Raw genomic sequence first — 13031 nt, forward strand, 5'->3', positions numbered from 1 at the left:
TTCCACAGCCGGTTTCTGTAGTGTAGTGGTTATCACGTTCGCCTAACACGCGAAAGGTCTCCAGTTCGAAACTGGACAGAAACACGCTGTTACCCTTGGTATCCAAGCTTTGACTTTCAGTTCTTGATCTCGATTGCTTGTTGTCACCACAGTAAGCACTTGCATCCGGTTTCTGTAGTGTAGCGGTAATCACATCCGCCTCACACGCGAAAGGTCCCCAGTTCGAAACTGGGCAGAAACTCAGCTTTTTCTCTTGGAAAACGATCTTTTTGACTTTCAGTGCTTGTTCTTTATTGCTTGCCATGACCACAGCATTTTTTGTTTGTTTGAATCGGTTGGTTTCTGTAGTGTAGCGGTTTTCACTTTTGCTTTACACGCGAAAGGTCCCCAGTTCGAAACTGGATAGAAGCATGACGTTAGGTGTTGATGTTAAAGCTATTGACGTTGAGTCTTTGTTCTCGATGGCACATCATGACCACAGTAACCTTCCGCAGCCGGTTTCTGTAGTGTAGTGGTTAGCACAGTCGCCTAACACGCGAAAGGTCGCCAGTTCGAAACTGGGCAGAAACACGCAGTTACCCTTTGGTATCTAAGCTTTTGACTTTCAGTTCTTGATCTCGATTGCTTGATGTCACCACAGTAAGCACTTACGTCTGGTTTCTGTAGTGTAGCGGTTATCACGTTCGCCTCACACGCGAAGGTTCCCCAGTTCGAAACTGGGCAGAAACACAGCTTTTCTCTTGGAAAACGATCTTTTTGACTGTCAGTGCTTGTTCTTTATTGCTTGCAATGACGACAGCATTTTTTGTTTTTTTTTGAATAGGTTGGTTTCTGTAGTGTAGCAGTTATCACGTTCGATTTACACCCGTAAAGTCCTCAGTTCGAAACTGGGCAGAAACACAGCGTTTCTCTTGCAAACTAGCGCTTTTGACAATGAGTGCTTGATCTTTAATGCTTGCCATGACCGCAGTAAATGCTCTTGTCTGTTTACTGTAGTGTAGTGATTGTCCTGTTTGCCATCCTCCTGAAAGTTCCCTGTTTTGATCCCGGGCAGAAACATGTGGCTTTTCTTTATTTTGATCACAAACGTATATTGTTGGCTTAATTAGCCTTAGTTAGCATATTCTATTGCTGGTTTAATGAGCATTACTTTTACCAATGTGATTATTTCTACCCGTTTTTGCTTTTGGCAAACGTGTGTTTTTGACAGTGTCTAAGTGTTCCTAATTCAAGTAACACCTGATAGGATCAAGGTGCGAAAGCAGGCATCTAGGTGCTTTTTCTTTTTGGCTTTTGGACAAAGGCATGAAAATGTTTTGTGGAGCATGGTTTTGTTTCCCTGTTTGTTCTTTTTTCCAATAGCCTGACAAATGAAAGGTTCCTGTGTTGCAAAATGCACTTTGTCCTGTCTTCAGACATAGAGGAAGACCTCTTGACTTTGGCTGGATGTTTTTTTCTTTTTCAAGTTCATTTCAGCATGTTTAAACATCTTTAGCTTTGCATGGAGTTTCTGAAGTGTAGTGGTTGTCATGTTCACCTCACACGCGAACGGTCCCCAGTTCGAAACTGGATAGAAGCATGACATTAGGCGTTGATATTAAAGCTTTTGACGTTGAGTCTTTGTTCTCGATGGCTCATCATGACCACAGTAACTTTCTGCAGATGGTTTTTGTAGTGTAGTGGTTATCACATTCGCCTAACACGCGAAAGGTCCCCAGTTAGAAACTGGGCAGAAACACGCTGTTACCCTTTGGTATCCAAGCTTTTGACTTTCAGTTCTTGATCTCGATTGCTTGTTGTCACCACAGTAATCTCTTGCATCCGGTTTCTGTAGTGTAGCTGTTATCACGTTCGCCTCACACGCGAAAGGTCCCCAGTTCGAAACTGGGCAGAAACACAGCTTTTTCTCTTGGAAAACGATCTTTTTGACTTTCAGTGCTTGTTCTTTATTGCTTGCCATGACCACAGCATTTTTTGTTTGTTTGTATCGGTTGTTTTCTGTAGTGTAGCGGTTATCACGATCGCTTTACTCGCGAAAGGTCCTCAGTTCGAAACTGGGCAGAAACACAGTGTTTCTCTTGCAAACTAGCGCTTTTGACAATGAGTGCTTGATCTTTAATACTTGCCATGACCACAGTAAACGCTCTTGTCTTGTTACTGTAGTGTAGTGATTGTCCTGTTTGCCATCCTCCTGAAAGTTCCCTGTTTTGATCCCGGGCAGAAACATGTGGCTTTTCTTTATTTTGATCACAAACGTATATTGTTGGCTTAATTAGCCTTAGTTAGCATATTCTATTGCTGGTTTAATGAGCATTACTTTTACCAATGTGATTATTTCTACCCGTTTTTGCTTTTGGCAAGCATGTGTGTTTTTGACAGTGTCTAAGTGTTCCTAATTCAAGTAACACCTGATAGGATCAAGGTGCGAAAGCAGGCATCTAGGTGCTTTTTCTTTTTGGCTTTTGGACAAAGGCATGAGAATGTTTTGTGGAGCATGGTTTTGTTTCCCTGTTTGTTCTTTTTCTCCAATAGCCTGACAAATGAAAGGTTCCTGAGTTGCAAAATGCACTTTGTCCTGTCTTCAGACATAGAGGAAGACCTCTTGACTTTGGCTGGCTGTTTTTTTCTTTTTCAAGTTCATTTCAGCATGTTTAAACATCTTTAGCTTTGCATGGAGTTTCTCCAGTGTAGTGGTTGTCACGTTCATCTCACACGCGAACGGTCCCCAGTTCGAAACTGGATAGAAGCATGACATTAGGCGTTGATATTAAAGCTTTTGACGTTGAGTCTTTGTTCTCGATGGCTCGTCATGACCACAGTAACCTTCCTCAGCCGGTTTCTGTAGTGTAGTGGTTATCACGTTCGCCTAACACGCGAAAGGTCCCCAGTTCGAAACTGGGCAGAAACACGCTGTTACCCTTTGGTATCCAAGCTTTTGACTTTCAGTTCTTGATCTCAATTGCTTGTTGTCACCACAGTAAGCACTTGCATCCGGTTTCTGTAGTGTAGAGGTTATCACATTCGCCTCACACGCGAAAGGTCCCCAGTTCGAAACTGGTCAGCTTTTTCTCTTGGAAAACGATCTTTTTGACTTTCAGTGCTTGCTCTTTATTGCTTGCCATGACCACAGCATTTTTTGTTTGTTTGAATCGGTTGGTTTCTGTAGTGTAGCGGTTATCACGTTCGCTTTACACGCGAAAGGTCCTCAGCTCGAAACTGGGCAGAAACACAGCGTTCCTCTTGGAAACTAACGCTTTTGACAATGAGTGCTTTATCTTTAATGCTTTCCATGACCACAGTAAACGCTCTTGTCTGGTTACTGTAGTGTAGTGATTGTCATGTTTGCCATCCTCCTGAAAGTTCCCTGTTTTGATCCTGGGCAGAAACATGTGGCTTTTCTTTATTTTGATCACAAACGTATATTGTTGGCTTAATTAGCCTTAGTTAGCATATTCTATTGCTGGTTTAATGAGCATTACTTTTACCAATGTGATTATTTCTACCTGTTTTTGCTTTTGGCAAGCATGTGTGTTTTTGACAGTGTCTAAGTGTTCATAATTCAAGTAACACCTGATAGGATCAAGGTGCGAAAGCAGGCATCTAGGTGCTTTTTCTTTTTGGCTTTTGGACAAAGGCATGAGAATGTTTAGTGCAGCATGGTTTTGTTTCCCTGTTTGTTCTTTTTCTCCAATAGCCTGACAAATGAAAGGTTCCTGTGTTGCAAAATGCACTTTGTCCTGTCTTCAGACATAGTGGAAGACCTCTTGACTTTGGCTGGCTGTTTTTTTCTTTTTCAAGTTCATTTCAGCATGTTTAAACATGTTTAGCTTTGCATGGAGTTTCTGAAGTGTAGTGGTTGTCACGTTCGCCTCACACGCGAATAGTCCCCAGTTCGAAACTGGATAGAAGCATGACATTAGGCGTTGATATTAAATCTTTTGACGTTGAGTCTTTGTTCTCGATGGCTCGTCATGACCACAGTAACCTTCCACAGCCGGTTTCTGTAGTGTAGTGGTTATCACGTTCGCCTAACACGCGAAAGGTCTCCAGTTCGAAACTGGACAGAAACACGCTGTTACCCTTGGTATCCAAGCTTTGACTTTCAGTTCTTGATCTCGATTGCTTGTTGTCACCACAGTAAGCACTTGCATCCGGTTTCTGTAGTGTAGCGGTAATCACATCCGCCTCACACGCGAAAGGTCCCCAGTTCGAAACTGGGCAGAAACTCAGCTTTTTCTCTTGGAAAACGATCTTTTTGACTTTCAGTGCTTGTTCTTTATTGCTTGCCATGACCACAGCATTTTTTGTTTGTTTGAATCGGTTGGTTTCTGTAGTGTAGCGGTTATCACTTTTGCTTTACACGCGAAAGGTCCCCAGTTCGAAACTGGATAGAAGCATGACGTTAGGTGTTGATGTTAAAGCTATTGACGTTGAGTCTTTGTTCTCGATGGCACATCATGACCACAGTAACCTTCCGCAGCCGGTTTCTGTAGTGTAGTGGTTAGCACAGTCGCCTAACACGCGAAAGGTCACCAGTTCGAAACTGGGCAGAAACACGCAGTTACCCTTTGGTATCTAAGCTTTTGACTTTCAGTTCTTGATCTCGATTGCTTGATGTCACCACAGTAAGCACTTACGTCTGGTTTCTGTAGTGTAGCGGTTATCACGTTCGCCTCACACGCGAAGGTTCCCCAGTTCGAAACTGGGCAGAAACACAGCTTTTCTCTTGGAAAACGATCTTTTTGACTGTCAGTGCTTGTTCTTTATTGCTTGCAATGACGACAGCATTTTTTGTTTTTTTTTGAATAGGTTGGTTTCTGTAGTGTAGCAGTTATCACGTTCGATTTACACCCGTAAAGTCCTCAGTTCGAAACTGGGCAGAAACACAGCGTTTCTCTTGCAAACTAGCGCTTTTGACAATGAGTGCTTGATCTTTAATGCTTGCCATGACCGCAGTAAATGCTCTTGTCTGTTTACTGTAGTGTAGTGATTGTCCTGTTTGCCATCCTCCTGAAAGTTCCCTGTTTTGATCCCGGGCAGAAACATGTGGCTTTTCTTTATTTTGATCACAAACGTATATTGTTGGCTTAATTAGCCTTAGTTAGCATATTCTATTGCTGGTTTAATGAGCATTACTTTTACCAATGTGATTATTTCTACCCGTTTTTGCTTTTGGCAAACGTGTGTTTTTGACAGTGTCTAAGTGTTCCTAATTCAAGTAACACCTGATAGGATCAAGGTGCGAAAGCAGGCATCTAGGTGCTTTTTCTTTTTGGCTTTTGGACAAAGGCATGAAAATGTTTTGTGGAGCATGGTTTTGTTTCCCTGTTTGTTCTTTTTTCCAATAGCCTGACAAATGAAAGGTTCCTGTGTTGCAAAATGCACTTTGTCCTGTCTTCAGACATAGAGGAAGACCTCTTGACTTTGGCTGGATGTTTTTTTCTTTTTCAAGTTCATTTCAGCATGTTTAAACATCTTTAGCTTTGCATGGAGTTTCTGAAGTGTAGTGGTTGTCATGTTCACCTCACACGCGAACGGTCCCCAGTTCGAAACTGGATAGAAGCATGACATTAGGCGTTGATATTAAAGCTTTTGACGTTGAGTCTTTGTTCTCGATGGCTCATCATGACCACAGTAACTTTCTGCAGATGGTTTCTGTAGTGTAGTGGTTATCACAATCGCCTAACACGCGAAAGGTCCCCAGTTAGAAACTGGGCAGAAACACGCTGTTACCCTTTGGTATCCAAGCTTTTGACTTTCAGTTCTTGATCTCGATTGCTTGTTGTCACCACAGTAATCTCTTGCATCCAGTTTCTGTAGTGTAGCTGTTATCACGTTCGCCTCACACGCGAAAGGTCCCCAGTTCGAAACTGGGCAGAAACACAGCTTTTTCTCTTGGAAAACGATCTTTTTGACTTTCAGTGCTTGTTCTTTATTGCTTGCCATGACCACAGCATTTTTTGTTTGTTTGTATCGGTTGTTTTCTGTAGTGTAGCGGTTATCACGATCGCTTTACTCGCGAAAGGTCCTCAGTTCGAAACTGGGCAGAAACACAGTGTTTCTCTTGCAAACTAGCGCTTTTGACAATGAGTGCTTGATCTTTAATGCTTGCCATGACCACAGTAAACGCTCTTGTCTTGTTACTGTAGTGTAGTGATTGTCCTGTTTGCCATCCTCCTGAAAGTTCCCTGTTTTGATCCCGGGCAGAAACATGTGGCTTTTCTTTATTTTGATCACAAACGTATATTGTTGGCTTAATTAGCCTTAGTTAGCATATTCTATTGCTGGTTTAATGAGCATTACTTTTACCAATGTGATTATTTCTACCCGTTTTTGCTTTTGGCAAGCATGTGTGTTTTTGACAGTGTCTAAGTGTTCCTAATTCAAGTAACACCTGATAGGATCAAGGTGCGAAAGCAGGCATCTAGGTGCTTTTTCTTTTTGGCTTTTGGACAAAGGCATGAGAATGTTTTGTGGAGCATGGTTTTGTTTCCCTGTTTGTTCTTTTTCTCCAATAGCCTGACAAATGAAAGGTTCCTGAGTTGCAAAATGCACTTTGTCCTGTCTTCTGACATAGAGGAAGACCTCTTGACTTTGGCTGGCTGTTTTTTTCTTTTTCAAGTTCATTTCAGCATGTTTAAACATCTTTAGCTTTGCATGGAGTTTCTCCAGTGTAGTGGTTGTCACGTTTACCTCACACGCGAACGGTCCCCAGTTCGAAACTGGATAGAAGCATGACATTAGGCGTTGATATTAAAGCTTTTGACGTTGAGTCTTTGTTCTCGATGGCTCGTCATGACCACAGTAACCTTCCTCAGCCGGTTTCTGTAGTGTAGTGGTTATCACGTTCGCCTCACACGCGAAAGGTCCCCAGTTCGAAACTGGGCAGAAACACGCTGTTACCCTTTGGTATCCAAGCTTTTGACTTTCAGTGCTTGCTCTTTATTGCTTGCCATGACCACAGCATTTTTTGTTTGTTTGAATCGGTTGGTTTCTGTAGTGTAGCGGTTATCACGTTCGCTTTACACGCGAAAGGTCCTCAGCTCGAAACTGGGCAGAAACACAGCGTTCCTCTTGGAAACTAACGCTTTTGACAATGAGTGCTTTATCTTTAATGCTTTCCATGACCACAGTAAACGCTCTTGTCTGGTTACTGTAGTGTAGTGATTGTCATGTTTGCCATCCTCCTGAAAGTTCCCTGTTTTGATCCCGGGCAGAAACATGTGGCTTTTCTTTATTTTGATCACAAACGTATATTGTTGGCTTAATTAGCCTTAGTTAGCATATTCTATTGCTGGTTTAATGAGCATTACTTTTACCAATGTGATTATTTCTACCCGTTTTTGCTTTTGGCAAGCATGTGTGTTTTTGACAGTGTCTAAGTGTTCCTAATTCAAGTAACACCTGATAGGATCAAGGTGCGAAAGCAGGCATCTAGGTGCTTTTTCTTTTTGGCTTTTGGACAAAGGCATGAGAATGTTTTGTGGAGCATGGTTTTGTTTCCCTGTTTGTTCTTTTTCTCCAATAGCCTGACAAATGAAAGGTTCCTGTGTAGCAAACTGCACTTTGTCCTATCTTCAGACATAGAGGAAGACCTCTTGACTTTGGCTGGCTGTTTTTTTCTTTTTCAAGTTCATTTCAGCATATTTAAACATCTTTATCTTTGCATGGAGTTTCTGAAGTATTATGGTTGTCACGTTTACCTCACACGCGAACGGTCACCAGTTCGAAACTGGATAGAAGCATGACATTAGGCGTTGATATTAAAGCTTTTGACGTTGAGTCTTTGTTCTCGATGGCTCATCATGACCACAGTAACCTTCCGCAGCAGGTTTCTGTAGTGTAGTGGTTATCACGTTCGCCTAACACACGAAAAGTCCCCAGTTCGAAACTGGGCAGAAACACGCTGTTAGGCTAGTTTCACACTTGCTTCTTCTTGCAGCGCGTTTTTCCTGCAAAAAAACGCATTAAAAAAATGCATACAAACGCTGCATTTTTTTCAAGCATTTTTATGCGCATGCAGGAAAAAAACGCAGCGTTTTTGTGCGTTTGTATGCGTTTTTTGTGCGTTTGCGTTTTTTTACAGATTTTGGAAAAACCCCACAAAAAAGAAAAAACAACCAATCAACAACACACAAGACCAATGGGACTGCATTGTGGGTGTGGTATGTTAATATATAGACCCTGTCTACAGTATTCTTCACATTTGCTTGATTCTTCTCGTGACCATGGATCTGCGCTGGAAGAGTTTTCACTTCAACTTGGATTTGGACATCGCGATGGCTCAGGCGTATGCAGTTGCTTGCCATGAACAAAGGAAGAGAGAGAGGCAGCGAAGACGGCGGCGTATGTGGATACATCCGATTGTTGAACTCCGGGAGAGCCGTGGGGCATACCACACCCTCTACAGCGAGCTCCAGTCAAACCCGGAGAAATTTACAGATTATATCCGGATGTCCCACGAAAGTTTCATGGATTTGCTTGCTCGTGTCCAACAATCCATCCGGAGACAGGACACACAGCTCCGTCGTGCGATTCCTCCTGAGGAACGGCTACTGGTGACATTACGGTATGTTTTAAAAACCAAGTGGTGCGGTCTGAAGTTTTTTTTAAATTTAGTATTCAAAACCTTGGGTAATTAGTTTTCGTGAATGTACTAATATTTTATTTTATAGTTTTTTAAAATAATATACATAAATATTAATTTTACTTCTTTGTCTGTTCACAGATTCCTGGCGACTGGAGAAACCCTATCTTTACTACACTTCCAGTACCGTATTGGAATCTCTACCTTGTCTGGAATTGTTGCTGACACCTGCCGGGCTCTCTGGAATGTTCTTTGCCCAGAATTTATGCCCCTGCCCACCGCTGAAAAGTGGATGGAAATTGCTGACAAATTCTGGACAGTATGCAATTTTCCCAACTGTTTGGGAGCTGTTGATGGGAAACACATACGGATCATCAAACCCCAAAGAACGGGATCTGAGTACTATAATTACAAAAAGTACTTTTCAATAGTACTCATGGCGATTGCGGATGCCGGATGTATGTTTGTAGCAGTGGACATTGGAGCATTTGGCCGTGGTAATGACTCACAGGCTTTTAAAAACTCAGACATGGGCCGGAGGTTGTATGGCAACCAATTTAATTTCCCTATGCCACGGCCTCTTCCTCACACCGAAGCTCCGCCACTGCCCTTTGTAATGGTTGGCGATGAGGCTTTTCAAATGTGCGGAAACTTACTGAAACCCTACTCCAGCCGTGACTTGGACCACACCAAAAAAATATTTAATTACAGGCAGACCAGGGCCAGAAGAACTGTCGAGTGTGCTTTTGGGATTCTTGTCTCCAGATGGCGAATTCTGGGCACGGCCATTAATCTTAAACTTGAAACAGTCGATGAGGTGGTGAAGGCCTGTGTGGTTCTACATAACTTTGTGATGGCTAAAGAGCACCCGACCTTTGAACTGGACGATGATGCTCCTAACCCATTGCCTGAATTCACTCAGCACACTCTCAGGTCATCCGTTGAAGTTGGCCAAATGAGGGACCAATTTGCGGCCTACTTTATTTCTGATGTAGGACGGGTGCACTGGCAAGATGAAATGGTGTAATGTTTTTGTTTGTTTATGGTAATAAAAAACCTTATTTGATACCATTACTGAGTGCACTACATTTTTTAAACTCCAATTAAATAAAAAACTTCCCATGTATAACTGAATTTTTTGATGTTCACACACCTGGGCAGGTAAATACACATACGAGTTAAAATGCAGCATTGCTAGTCTGCGTGAAATATATTGGAACGAGCAAAGCTGCAGGCCATGAATCAGGAAACCAAATTTTTTCAAGAGAAAATTGTGCAACTAGTTGAAAAAAAAGTATGTGATTTTCTCAAAACACAACCCTCAAAACCCAACCCCAATGAAAGTCAATGGTGAATACAAGTCAGCATTGAGTGGATGAATGTAATCTGCTCCATTCCAACTTACAAGTTATTACACTAGGCCTTGGAATAACTATACTAGGCCGTGGTATTTCAAATATGAGTATAGTAGGCCTTGGGCCTACTAGTATAGTCATATGTGAAATACCACGGCCTAGTATAGTCATACCAAGGCCTACTCGATTTTTACCAACTAGGATCTTGTTTCACGAAAAACAAACTGTTGAAACTTGACAAGTTTCAACAGTTTGTTTTTCATGAAACCAGATTCTAGTTGGTAAAACTAGAGTTATTACACTAGGCCTTGGAATGACTACAGTAGGCCGTGGTATTTCAAATATGAGTATAGTAGGCCTTGGGGCTAGTAGTATAGTCATATGTGAAATACCACGGCCTAGTATAGTCATACCAAGGCCTACTCGATTTTTACCAACTAGGATCTTGTTTCACGAAAAACAAACTGGTGAAACTTGACAAGTTTCAACAGTTTGTTTTTCATGAAACCAGATTCTAGTTGGTAAAACTAGAGTTATTACACTAGGCCTTGGAATGACTACACTAGGCCGTGGTATTTCAAATATGAGTATAGTAGGCCTTGGGGCTAGTAGTATAGTAATATGTGAAATACCACGGCCTAGTATAGTCATACCAAGGCCTACTGTAATAACTCCATTTTTAACAACTAGCATCTTGTTTCACAAAAAACAAACTGTTGAAACTAGAAAGAAACTTATTTTTTAGACAAGTTTCAACAGTTTGTTTTTCATGAAACCAGATCCAAGTTGGTAAAACTAGAGTTATTACACTAGGCCTTGGTATGACTATACTAGGCCGTGGTATTTCACATATGACTATACTAGGCCTTGGGTTGGTTTTTAACATGTATTTACCCATCAGTGTGTGTGAGCGGCGCAAACAACATTAATGAAACTTTTTAATGGTGAACCACAAATGTAAATTTATTTTTAATCAAAAAAAGTAAACCAAAAAATTATTTTTTACGGCGTTTGGGGGCAGATGGTTTCAATTTGGGGGTGTGCAGGGAATATGCAACACTTGAAGTTGAAGACGGTGTTTGAGGGGAAGGGGCAACAAAACTTGTGGGGGAAGGTAGTCCAGTTAAGGGAATTAAACTAGGAACACTTGGAGGAGAGGAAATCTGTTCAGGTACATTAGTTGTAATGGCATGTCGCCGTAGGCTTGTGTGCCTGGACCGACTTTGGCCCAATGCCCGCCTTGATAGATTTCGCCTTGAACTAGGGGCAAATATTGAGTGTAGGTCCCCCGTCTGCTGGTGTGGCTGCTGCTGCTGCTGAGGTGGCGGCTGCTGCTGAGGTGGCTGCTGCTGCTGGTGTGGCTGCTGCTGCTGAGGTGGCTGCTGCTGCTGGTGTGGCTGCTGCTGCTGAGGTGGCTGCTGCTGCTGAGGTGGCGGCTGCTGCGGTGGTGGCTGCTGCTGCTGCTGTGGTGGCTGCTGCTGAGGTGGTTGCTGCTGCTGCTGAGGTGGCTGCTGCTGCTGAGGTGGCTGCTGCTGCTGCTCTTCGTTGGCAGTGCTCGTCCTTGCAGGAGGACTGGTGGAGGCAGTGATGGTCCAGGTTTGCAGAGTGGTGGTGGCAGGGCTACTACATGTTGTTGTAGCGGCAGGGCTGTTCCATGTTTGCCTAGTGGTGGCTGAGCTCCACGCATGCATGGGAGTGGCGGTGGTGCTCCAGACAGGAGCAGCGCTTGCCATGGTGGTGTCGGTGAAGTGACCAGCTGCACTCAGACTTGTGGTGGTGTAACGGTGGGTGTCCTGGCTTTGAATAGAGGTGTCCGTGCAGTGGTATGCAGCACAAGTCGGTAGTGAGGTGAAGCGAGTCAATGGTGGCACAGGTGGAAATGACACCACTGACTGCTGACCGTACCGATTATGCTGCATAGCCTGCAAGAAAGCATTGTTGCAGGCCTGCAGCACATTCAGCTGTTGCTCAGGACTAAGGTGTTCCGCCATTCCCTTTTCAATCTTACTAAAAAAATGGTGTGCTGGTCTGTTGAGGTCGGCCTCCAGACGGTCAAGGCGCTGTTCTACAGAATTGAAGCGGTGTTCAAAGTGGTTAAAACCACGTTCCATGAGTGCAAAACCGCTTTCAACTCTGTCGGACAGTGAATTGAGGCTGGAATTAAAGGCCTCGCTCAAATGCATAAACTCGGGCAAGACATTCCTGTCCAAGGCCCTCTGCCGCTGGCAGGTAGTGCCCGCATAACCAGTGGCAGAGACCTGGGACAGGGGAACACCTGATGGCCCAGCTTCCTGGTCACCAGCTGTGTGTGTGGCTGACCTGCAAGGTGCTTCCTGGCTGTCGGATGGCTGGGACAGGTCAGAGGACGTCCGAGGAAGGACCGCTCCAGGGCCAGGTTGCAGGGTGCTGCTCCAGGTGCTGTGGAATAAAGGAAAATCATTACTACCATGCCTTTACAAGAAGCATCAACTGTGGATTAGAAAAACACAGATTAATAAAAATAAAAACCCAAAATTTATAATACTTACGATCTCGTGGCAAGGACCGGTCTTAGGAACTGCAACGCGTGATAGTGACGGTATCTAGTTCTGGTCCTTGACGCAGCTCCACTGCGAACCTGGCCCTCAGCACGAACATCACTGTTGAAGCGGTCCTTGATCGAACGCCAACGTGTTCGTACTTTGTCCACTGTTGTTAAAAAAAAAACAGTGCCGTCAAGGACAACAGTCACTGCGGCACAATATAGCAATACAATACTCAAAGCAGTCACTGTAGACCCCGATGACACTGTTGGGTTTCCTGCTAGAATACACCTAGCACGAAACCCAACAGTGCCGTCAAGGACAACAGTCACTGCGGCACAATGTAGCAATACAATACTCAAAGCAGTCACTGTAGACCCCGATGACACTGTTGGGTTTCCTGCTAGAATACACCTAGCACGAAACCCAACAGTGCCGTCAAGGACAACAGTCACTGCGGCACAATGTAGCAATACAATACTCAAAGCAGTCACTGTAGACCCCGATGACACTGTTGGGTTTCCTGCTAGAATACACCTAGCACGAAACCCAACAGTGCCGTCAAGG

The 13031-nt window shown here is 43.5% G+C and overlaps 10 non-coding genes across 10 annotated transcripts; all 10 read left to right on the forward strand.

Moving 5' to 3' along the window:
• The first annotated feature begins 11 nt into the window (after positions 1-11).
• TRNAV-AAC (transfer RNA valine (anticodon AAC)) lies at positions 12-84 on the forward strand. Its single transcript has one exon. It is a non-coding gene; the product is annotated as a tRNA-Val (tRNA).
• Positions 85-656: 572 nt separating this feature from the next.
• Positions 657-729, forward strand: TRNAV-CAC (transfer RNA valine (anticodon CAC)). Its single transcript has one exon. It is a non-coding gene; the product is annotated as a tRNA-Val (tRNA).
• A 1095-nt stretch (positions 730-1824) lies between these two features.
• On the forward strand, positions 1825-1897 carry TRNAV-CAC (transfer RNA valine (anticodon CAC)). Its single transcript has one exon. It is a non-coding gene; the product is annotated as a tRNA-Val (tRNA).
• A 938-nt stretch (positions 1898-2835) lies between these two features.
• TRNAV-AAC (transfer RNA valine (anticodon AAC)) lies at positions 2836-2908 on the forward strand. Its single transcript has one exon. It is a non-coding gene; the product is annotated as a tRNA-Val (tRNA).
• Positions 2909-3156: 248 nt separating this feature from the next.
• TRNAV-UAC (transfer RNA valine (anticodon UAC)) lies at positions 3157-3229 on the forward strand. Its single transcript has one exon. It is a non-coding gene; the product is annotated as a tRNA-Val (tRNA).
• A 768-nt stretch (positions 3230-3997) lies between these two features.
• TRNAV-AAC (transfer RNA valine (anticodon AAC)) lies at positions 3998-4070 on the forward strand. The gene has a single exon. It is a non-coding gene; the product is annotated as a tRNA-Val (tRNA).
• Positions 4071-4642: 572 nt separating this feature from the next.
• TRNAV-CAC (transfer RNA valine (anticodon CAC)) lies at positions 4643-4715 on the forward strand. The gene has a single exon. It is a non-coding gene; the product is annotated as a tRNA-Val (tRNA).
• Positions 4716-5810: 1095 nt separating this feature from the next.
• Positions 5811-5883, forward strand: TRNAV-CAC (transfer RNA valine (anticodon CAC)). The gene has a single exon. It is a non-coding gene; the product is annotated as a tRNA-Val (tRNA).
• A 938-nt stretch (positions 5884-6821) lies between these two features.
• TRNAV-CAC (transfer RNA valine (anticodon CAC)) lies at positions 6822-6894 on the forward strand. Its single transcript has one exon. It is a non-coding gene; the product is annotated as a tRNA-Val (tRNA).
• Positions 6895-6990: 96 nt separating this feature from the next.
• TRNAV-UAC (transfer RNA valine (anticodon UAC)) lies at positions 6991-7063 on the forward strand. Its single transcript has one exon. It is a non-coding gene; the product is annotated as a tRNA-Val (tRNA).
• The last annotated feature ends 5968 nt before the right edge of the window (positions 7064-13031 follow it).

The sequence above is a fragment of the Dendrobates tinctorius genome, unplaced genomic scaffold, assembly GCF_039654945.1.
Source record: "Dendrobates tinctorius isolate UK_male_01 unplaced genomic scaffold, ASM3965494v1 ptg000432c, whole genome shotgun sequence".
Taxonomy (NCBI): Eukaryota; Metazoa; Chordata; class Amphibia; order Anura; family Dendrobatidae; genus Dendrobates; species Dendrobates tinctorius.